The sequence below is a fragment of the Lepus europaeus genome, chromosome 6 (assembly GCF_033115175.1).
Source record: "Lepus europaeus isolate LE1 chromosome 6, mLepTim1.pri, whole genome shotgun sequence".
Taxonomy (NCBI): Eukaryota; Metazoa; Chordata; class Mammalia; order Lagomorpha; family Leporidae; genus Lepus; species Lepus europaeus.
The window spans coordinates 131319305-131326125 of NC_084832.1; the positions used below are offsets into that span (position 1 = coordinate 131319305).

The window sequence follows — 6821 nt, forward strand, 5'->3', positions numbered from 1 at the left end:
GGACTAGAACCCGGTGTGCTGGCGCCGCAAGGCGGAGGATTAACCTGTTGAGCCACGGCGCCGGCCTGCAACTCTACCTTTCAAATAAATAAATAAAAATTTTTTAAAAAAGGTAAGTTTGGTATACTGTGTCAAAAAGAATGGAAGTTTTCAAACCAAGTGAAAAGAAATATAAGCTAGCTTGAAAAGCTTTCACTGGTCAAAGCTAGGATAGCTTAACAATAAGTAAGAGCAAGTTTGAGAAGGAATGGGCTATTTTTAGAGTTTAAAAATACCTACCCCAAAATTACATATTAATTATTAAGGGAGGGGGCCTGCGGCATCGGCACCCCGGGTTCTAGTCCCAGTTGCTCCTCTTCCAGTCCAGCTCTCTGCTATGGCCCGGGAAGGCAGTGGAGGATGGCCCAAATACTTGGGCCCTGCACCCACATGGGAGACTAGGAGAAGCACTTGGCTCCTGGCTTCGGATCAGCGCGGTGCGCCCGCTACAGCGGCCACTGGGGGGTGAAGTAACGGAAAAAGGAAGACCTTTCTCTCTGTCTCTTTCACTAACTCTGCCTGCCAAAACAAAAAAAGAAAAATTAAGAGAGGGAAAAGTCACTTTGCAATGAAGAAGTTTGGAAGAAATCCCCTTAGGCAAGTGATCACAGTGCATAGTACAGTAATGCAGCAAATCCTATGCCAGGGGCTGGCGCTGTGGTATAGCAGGTAAAGCCACTGCCTACAATACCAGCATCTCATATGGATGCCATGTAAAGTCCCGGCTGCTCCACTTCTAATCCAGCTCTCTGCTAACGGCCTGGGAAAGCAGTAGAAGATGGCCCAAGTCCTTGGGCTCCTGGACCTGCATGGGAAACCAGGAAGAAGCTCCTGGCTTTGGATGGGCTCAGCTCTGGCTGTTGCAGCCATCTGGGAAGTGAACTAGTGGATAGAAGACCTCTCTCTCTCTGCTTCTGCGTCTGTAACTCTGCCTTTCAAATAAACAAATCAATCAATCAATAAATAAATCCTATGCCAGGTGATAGGGCAAACTGAGAACACATTACTACTGTCAAATACTGCACCATAAGGAAATATTTCACAAACTCAAAGTAAGAGACATTTTACAACAAAACTAACCTTCAATCTTTAAAAAAAAAAAAAAAAAGAATCGACCGGCGCCGCGGCTCAATAGGCTAATCCTCCACCTTGCGGCGCCGGCACACCAGGTTCTAGTCCCGGTCGAGGCGCCGGATTCTGTCCTGGTTGCCCCTCTTCCAGGCCAGCTCTCTGCTGTGGCCAGGGAGTGCAGTGGAGGATGGCCCAAGTCCTTGGGCCCTGTACCTCATGGGAGACCAGGATAAGCACCTGGCTCCTGCCATCGGATCAGTGCGGTGCGCCGGCCGCAGCACGCTGGCCACAGCGGCCATTGGAGGGTGTACCAATGGCAAAGGAAGACCTTTCTCTCTGTCTCTCTCTCACTGTCCACTCTGCCTGTCAAAAAAAAAAAAAAAGTATCAAGGTTATGAAGGTAAGACCGAGAGATTGTTCTATGTCAAAGGAATCTAAAAGATATTACACCTAAATGTAACACAGAATTCTTTAGCTTACAAAGGAAACTACTGTGGAAACCGGCAAACTTGATTGACAGCTGCGACTAGATAGCTAACTTCCTGACTTGGATGGTTACATACTTGTGTAGCAGAAATTCCCTAGAAGTGCATTTGAGGTGACGACATTGTATCTGCTACTTACTCTCAAATGGTTCATCGGGAAAAGTTCCTTGTACTGTACCTGAAACCTGTTAATAGTCTTAAAAAAAGAGTTACCTACAAAATTCATTTACAGCAACCAAGATTAGCAAATAAGCAAAGCAGGACTCCTTTCAAATGAAGAACAATATGTGTTTCCACCTATTTTCATAAGACTATGCTTTATTAACATGAGATTCTCAGTGGCTTGTGAGCCATACTGCACCATCCAATATGGTAACTCCTATTCAGTCTCTCAGCCAAATTGGCCACATTTTAAGTGCTCACTAGCCACACATCACCTTCAGCTACTATACTGGGCAGTGTAGATACACAGCATTTTCATCAAAGCAGAAATGCCTACTGGAGAGAACTGATTTATAGGTTGGGAGGCCAACTGATGTGTAATGAGTAACTAAAGGTCAAAGGGTCAAATGGACTTGGGAACAGATACTCAGCAAGTACTCTATAACTTAAGTTATTTACCTTCTCTAGATCTTCAGACCAACTTCCATAAAGTGGGCAAATACATCCAATATTGCAAGACTACTAAAAACAAATTAAAATTCTGTAAAATGTCTAAAACACAGTGCCTGACAGTACATATCTGATGAACATTAGTTTTCTTCTGAATGTGGATACATAACTTTTTAAACGTTCATCTCAGTATTTGCGGATCTAGTTTAGACCTAGTTAAGGACCAATCTGAAAATAAGGTTACTGTCCCACTTGCTCCAAAGACCAATCAGCTCTCCTCATTTTGTAGTTCTCACCTTATTTAACTCTCATCAACAGTTGGCCATACACAATTGTCCTCTGAAACACTCTTCCTCTGGTTTCTGTGAGACCATGTTCACTTCCTAATTCTCTGATTGGTACAGTATTCTCTGGCACCTCACATTCTCCCAGCAAACTTTCTTTCATGTTGGGAGCCATTGTGGTTCTTTTCTTGCCAGTCACACCTCATCCCCAAGGTAATTTCACTCACAACCACAATTTCAATTACCTACAAAGGTGATGCCAATTCCCTGTTTTCAACCCACATCCTTTATGTATGTTTGAAAATCACTCAGGGGCCAGCATTGTGGCATAGAAGGTAAAGCCTCCACTTGCAATGCTGATATTCCATATGGGCATCAGCTCATGTCCTGGCTGCTCCATTTCCAATCCAGCTCCCTGCTAAAGGCCTGGGAAAAGATCTACGTGGGAGACCCAGGTGAAGCTCCTGGCTCCTGGCTATTTGGGGAGTGAACTAGTGGATGGAAGATCTCTCCCTCTCTCTTTCTCTGTAACTGACCTTCAAGATGAACAAGCAAATATTTAAAAAAAAAAAAAATCATTCATGAGTACTTTAAAAATTGTGGAAAATGGAACTAAAAGATAAGCTTATTTTGGTGCAGTTTAGAAATCTATGCATTGCTGTTTCATGTCGCACATTTTCCACAAACTTTCTGAAGTAGCCTATCTCTAACTGCCTGTAGAAACTTCCATCTGAGCCTTCCAGAGGTCCTCCAAACCTAGCATGTCAAAGACAACACGGCTTTTGTCCTCTCTGGGCCCCACCACCAACAGGAATCATCACCAAAATGCCTCCCTCTGCTTTAACCTACCACAGGAGGCCTACGGATCTCAAATCCCATCCATTCAGCCCATCTCCATGGTCCTCATCCTAACTCAAACTACGATCATCTCTCCCAGGTCAGGCAAAAGCCCAGCTTCTCCCCCAGATCACTCCTGCTGCCCATCCTCCCTCTCAATACATATCTTCACAACCCCAGTTCTGCCCTCTGGAGCTACCAAAAGTCAGTCTAACGTGGCTTCTAAACGACTACAGTTTTAACAATAAAATAATTACACCACTCTACTCTTAGGCAAGCATTTCTTAGCTCCCTCTATATTCTGACAAATCACTGTTTGAAGGTCACAAATTGTTACTCTCCTTTATAAATGTGGACTCCTGAACTGAATCATGGTCTACACATAGATGTAAGTAACTTGGCAGTTTATGCAACAGTCTGAGACATACATGGTCTAAACTTTTAAACCACAATTACTATTTTTAATGTTTACAGCTGAAAGCATGTTAAACTACTAAACATTAAATATCTACTACATATCAAGCACTGTTCAGGTGTTTAGGGATAAAACAGTGACCAACTGTCAAACTGTTTTCTCAGGGGAGTTGCATTAGAGTGAAGAAAAAAATGTAACAAACTTAAATTAGTAAATTACACAGTAGTATGTTGGAAAGTAATAAAAACAATTAAGAAAAAAATGGCAGAAAAAGAGGAAATGGGGGGGGTTTGATGTTTTACAGAGTAGTCAGAGAAGGTCTTGGTAGCACAGTAGCAAATGTGGTTGGAGAAAGGGTAAACACTAAGAGAAAAAGAGACCCAAATCTCCCACAACCTGTGCAGCCTACGGTAAGGACTACAACTGACAAGTGACATGCTCTGACATATGTTATCATATCAAGGACATAGCCTGTTGAATGTTCAAGACTGTATATCAGTAATGGTCACTGCAACTTTTTACGAAGCCAGTTTGCAAGCCAGAGATGAATGTGGTGTCTTCATATTTTATACTGAACTTTTATTTATCTAAGTAGCAGCAATTCATAAAGCTAAAACTTAAAAAAAAAAAAAAAAAGGGTCCTGTGAATAGCAACAGGACATTCATTGCTGGATATTTTAACTCTGACCTCTCTTTTACCAATGCTGTTAACAATTGGCATTGCTCAGATGCAAGACAAAGCACAAGGCTATTAAACTTCTCCTGGGGACAGAAGATATAAATAAGAACCTGCATTTTAAGTTTCTCTGAACAAGGTTACAACTCAATTTACATGGTTAGGGGCCAGTGTTGTGGTGCAGGTTAAGCTAGCAGTTGCAACACCAACAACTGGCATCCCGTACCAGAGTCTGGCTGGAGTACTTGCTAGTCTGATTCCAAACCAGTTCCCTGTTAACCTGCCTAGGAAGGCAGCAGAGGATGGCCAAGTACTCGGGTCCCTGCCACCCATTTGAGAGACCAGCATGGAGTTCCAGGCTCCTAGCTGCTGCAGCCATTGGGGCATGAACTATCAAATGGAAGATACACCCCCTCCCATGACACACAAAGATACACTCACACACACATTCTGCTTTTCAAATAAGTAAATCTTTAGATAAGAGAAGATGATGGCAGAACTTGAAAAAGTTACAAAGAACATTCAATAATTATTGTTTGCCTGCTACTCTCTTTAGTTAAGGTTTTACAGCTTTTGCTTCCTGATGTTGCTAAAGTTCATATTAAGCTAATGATATATGTAATATTGGATTTTCTGAATACTGAAAGATGCTACTGATGATGAATCAATGGCAGCATGAAACTGCACATGTCTTCAAGAAGAGCTGAACAACCCACAGAGTTTCCATCTTAGCCATGACCCCACTCCCAAAAGAAGATTTTACAGGGGAGGGAAAATTCCTTGAAATTTTCTCCGTGACACGTCTTCGAGCAGCGTATCTGAAACAATTTACACTTTCTACAGTTTCTTGCCCCCTTGCCATACGCAAACTCTACCACGGTGAGATCTTAAACACGTATCAAAGTCTCAAGGTCCTGCCCCGCCCAAATCGCTCTCTGAATGCGAAACTGAACGATTGCCAATATATTCGCAAGCTGCAAAACACATGACCGCTAAAGTGCAGTTAACTAGAACAAGAATTACCAACTTTTTAAAAACTCACATTGCAAAGACGAGACACAACTCCAACCAGGCTCTCTGACAGGACCGCATAAAACAAAAGAAAACCCAAAGACAGCTCTCTAACTCCGTTTTCTCCGGCCCCGGCAGTTAACAACACCACCACCCAGACCCACCAACTTTTCTCCTGCGGGCTCTCACCAAGAGCGAGCCGGAGGGGCGACTCCGCCGCCGCCGCCAGGCTGCAGGCGCACGCAGGCCGGAGACGCGGCCGCGGCGGGGAGGTCAGCGGCGGCCTCCCGGGCGGGCGGGCGGGCGCACCGAGGTCGCCGCGCAGTAAAGTTTGGCTTCGCAGGCGGCCGCGCGCCGGCGACAAAAGCCAAGTCCCCAGCGTCGCCGGCGGGGCGGAGCGGGTGTCGGCGGCGAGAGCGGGGCCTGCCCGCGGGGACAGGGCCGGGCCGAGGCCGCCGACCGGACGGCGAAGGGCCGGGCCGAGGCCGGCAGGCGCGGGGCCCCGGCCGCAGCCTCAACTTCCCGCCGCGCGAGCCTCCCACCTCGGGCCGCCCGAGCCGCTCCCGGCGCGGCGCCCTCCCCCGCGGGCCGCCCGTGTTTACCTCAGCCGAGGTCGAGGCCCCGCCGCGGGAGCCGAGGCCCGTCCCTGCGCCGCCGAGCTCCGAGCGCGCGCTCCTCCGGCCGAGCGGGGACCGCGGGCGCCGAGCGAGGCGGGAGCGGGCCGCGCTGCGCTGCTCCGCGCGGCTGGCGCCCGCCGCTCCCTCCCCCGCCGCGTGGGCCTCCTCCGCTCTCCCGCCTCCTCCCTCCCTCCGCGCCGCCTCAGGCCGGCGCGCCGCGGTGACGACGGCGGCGACCGGACCAGCCCTCTTCCCGCCCGCCCGGGCCCCACAGCCCGCAGCGCTCGGCGCGGCCGCCGGGGGGCGCCGACGACCCGCCGCGGGCTGCGGGACGTGGTGGGCGGGGCCACGCCGTGCGTCCTGCGGGCGGGAGGAAGTCGGCGGCGAGGGCTTCTGGGAAATGCGCTCCCCGCCGGCCGCCCCGCCGCGCGCCGAGCCGGGCTGTGCGCGTGCGCTCTGCGGGACCGGCGCCTGCCCAGCCGGGTCGTCTCGGGCAGGCGGCTCTGGGGCGGCGGCCGGCCGGCTCTGCTGGGGCGTGAGGCGCTGGCCGGTGGCGCCCGCTTCCCCAGCGGGCCGGGCCTTGTGCGGGGCCCCGCACCGAGACGCGGCCGGGGGCGTCGTGAGGAGAGCCGGCCAGGGCCGAGCGCCAGGCTGGGTCCGTGGGAGCAGCTCGCTCTCCGCGAGGGGCAGCGCTGGTCCCCCAGGCGTCCTGAGGCGAGCCGGCCAGGGCCGAGCGCCAGGCTGGGTCCGTGGGAGCAGTGCTGTCCCTCGGCG

The 6821-nt window shown here is 49.8% G+C and overlaps 1 protein-coding gene across 5 annotated transcripts in view; it reads right to left on the reverse strand.

Moving 5' to 3' along the window:
• Positions 1 to 6112, reverse strand: part of SCAF11 (SR-related CTD associated factor 11) — a 73438-nt gene extending 67326 nt beyond the window's left edge. For 4 of the 5 annotated variants that reach the window (XM_062195115.1, XM_062195112.1, XM_062195113.1 and 1 more), the window contains exon 1: positions 6033 to 6112. The gene's annotated coding sequence lies outside the window, so the exon portion shown is untranslated. Of the gene's footprint in view, positions 1 to 5461; positions 5482 to 6032 lie in introns of those variants that run through there. The other variant, XM_062195111.1, reaches the window with a different exon arrangement.
• Positions 6113 to 6821: the final 709 nt, after the last annotated feature.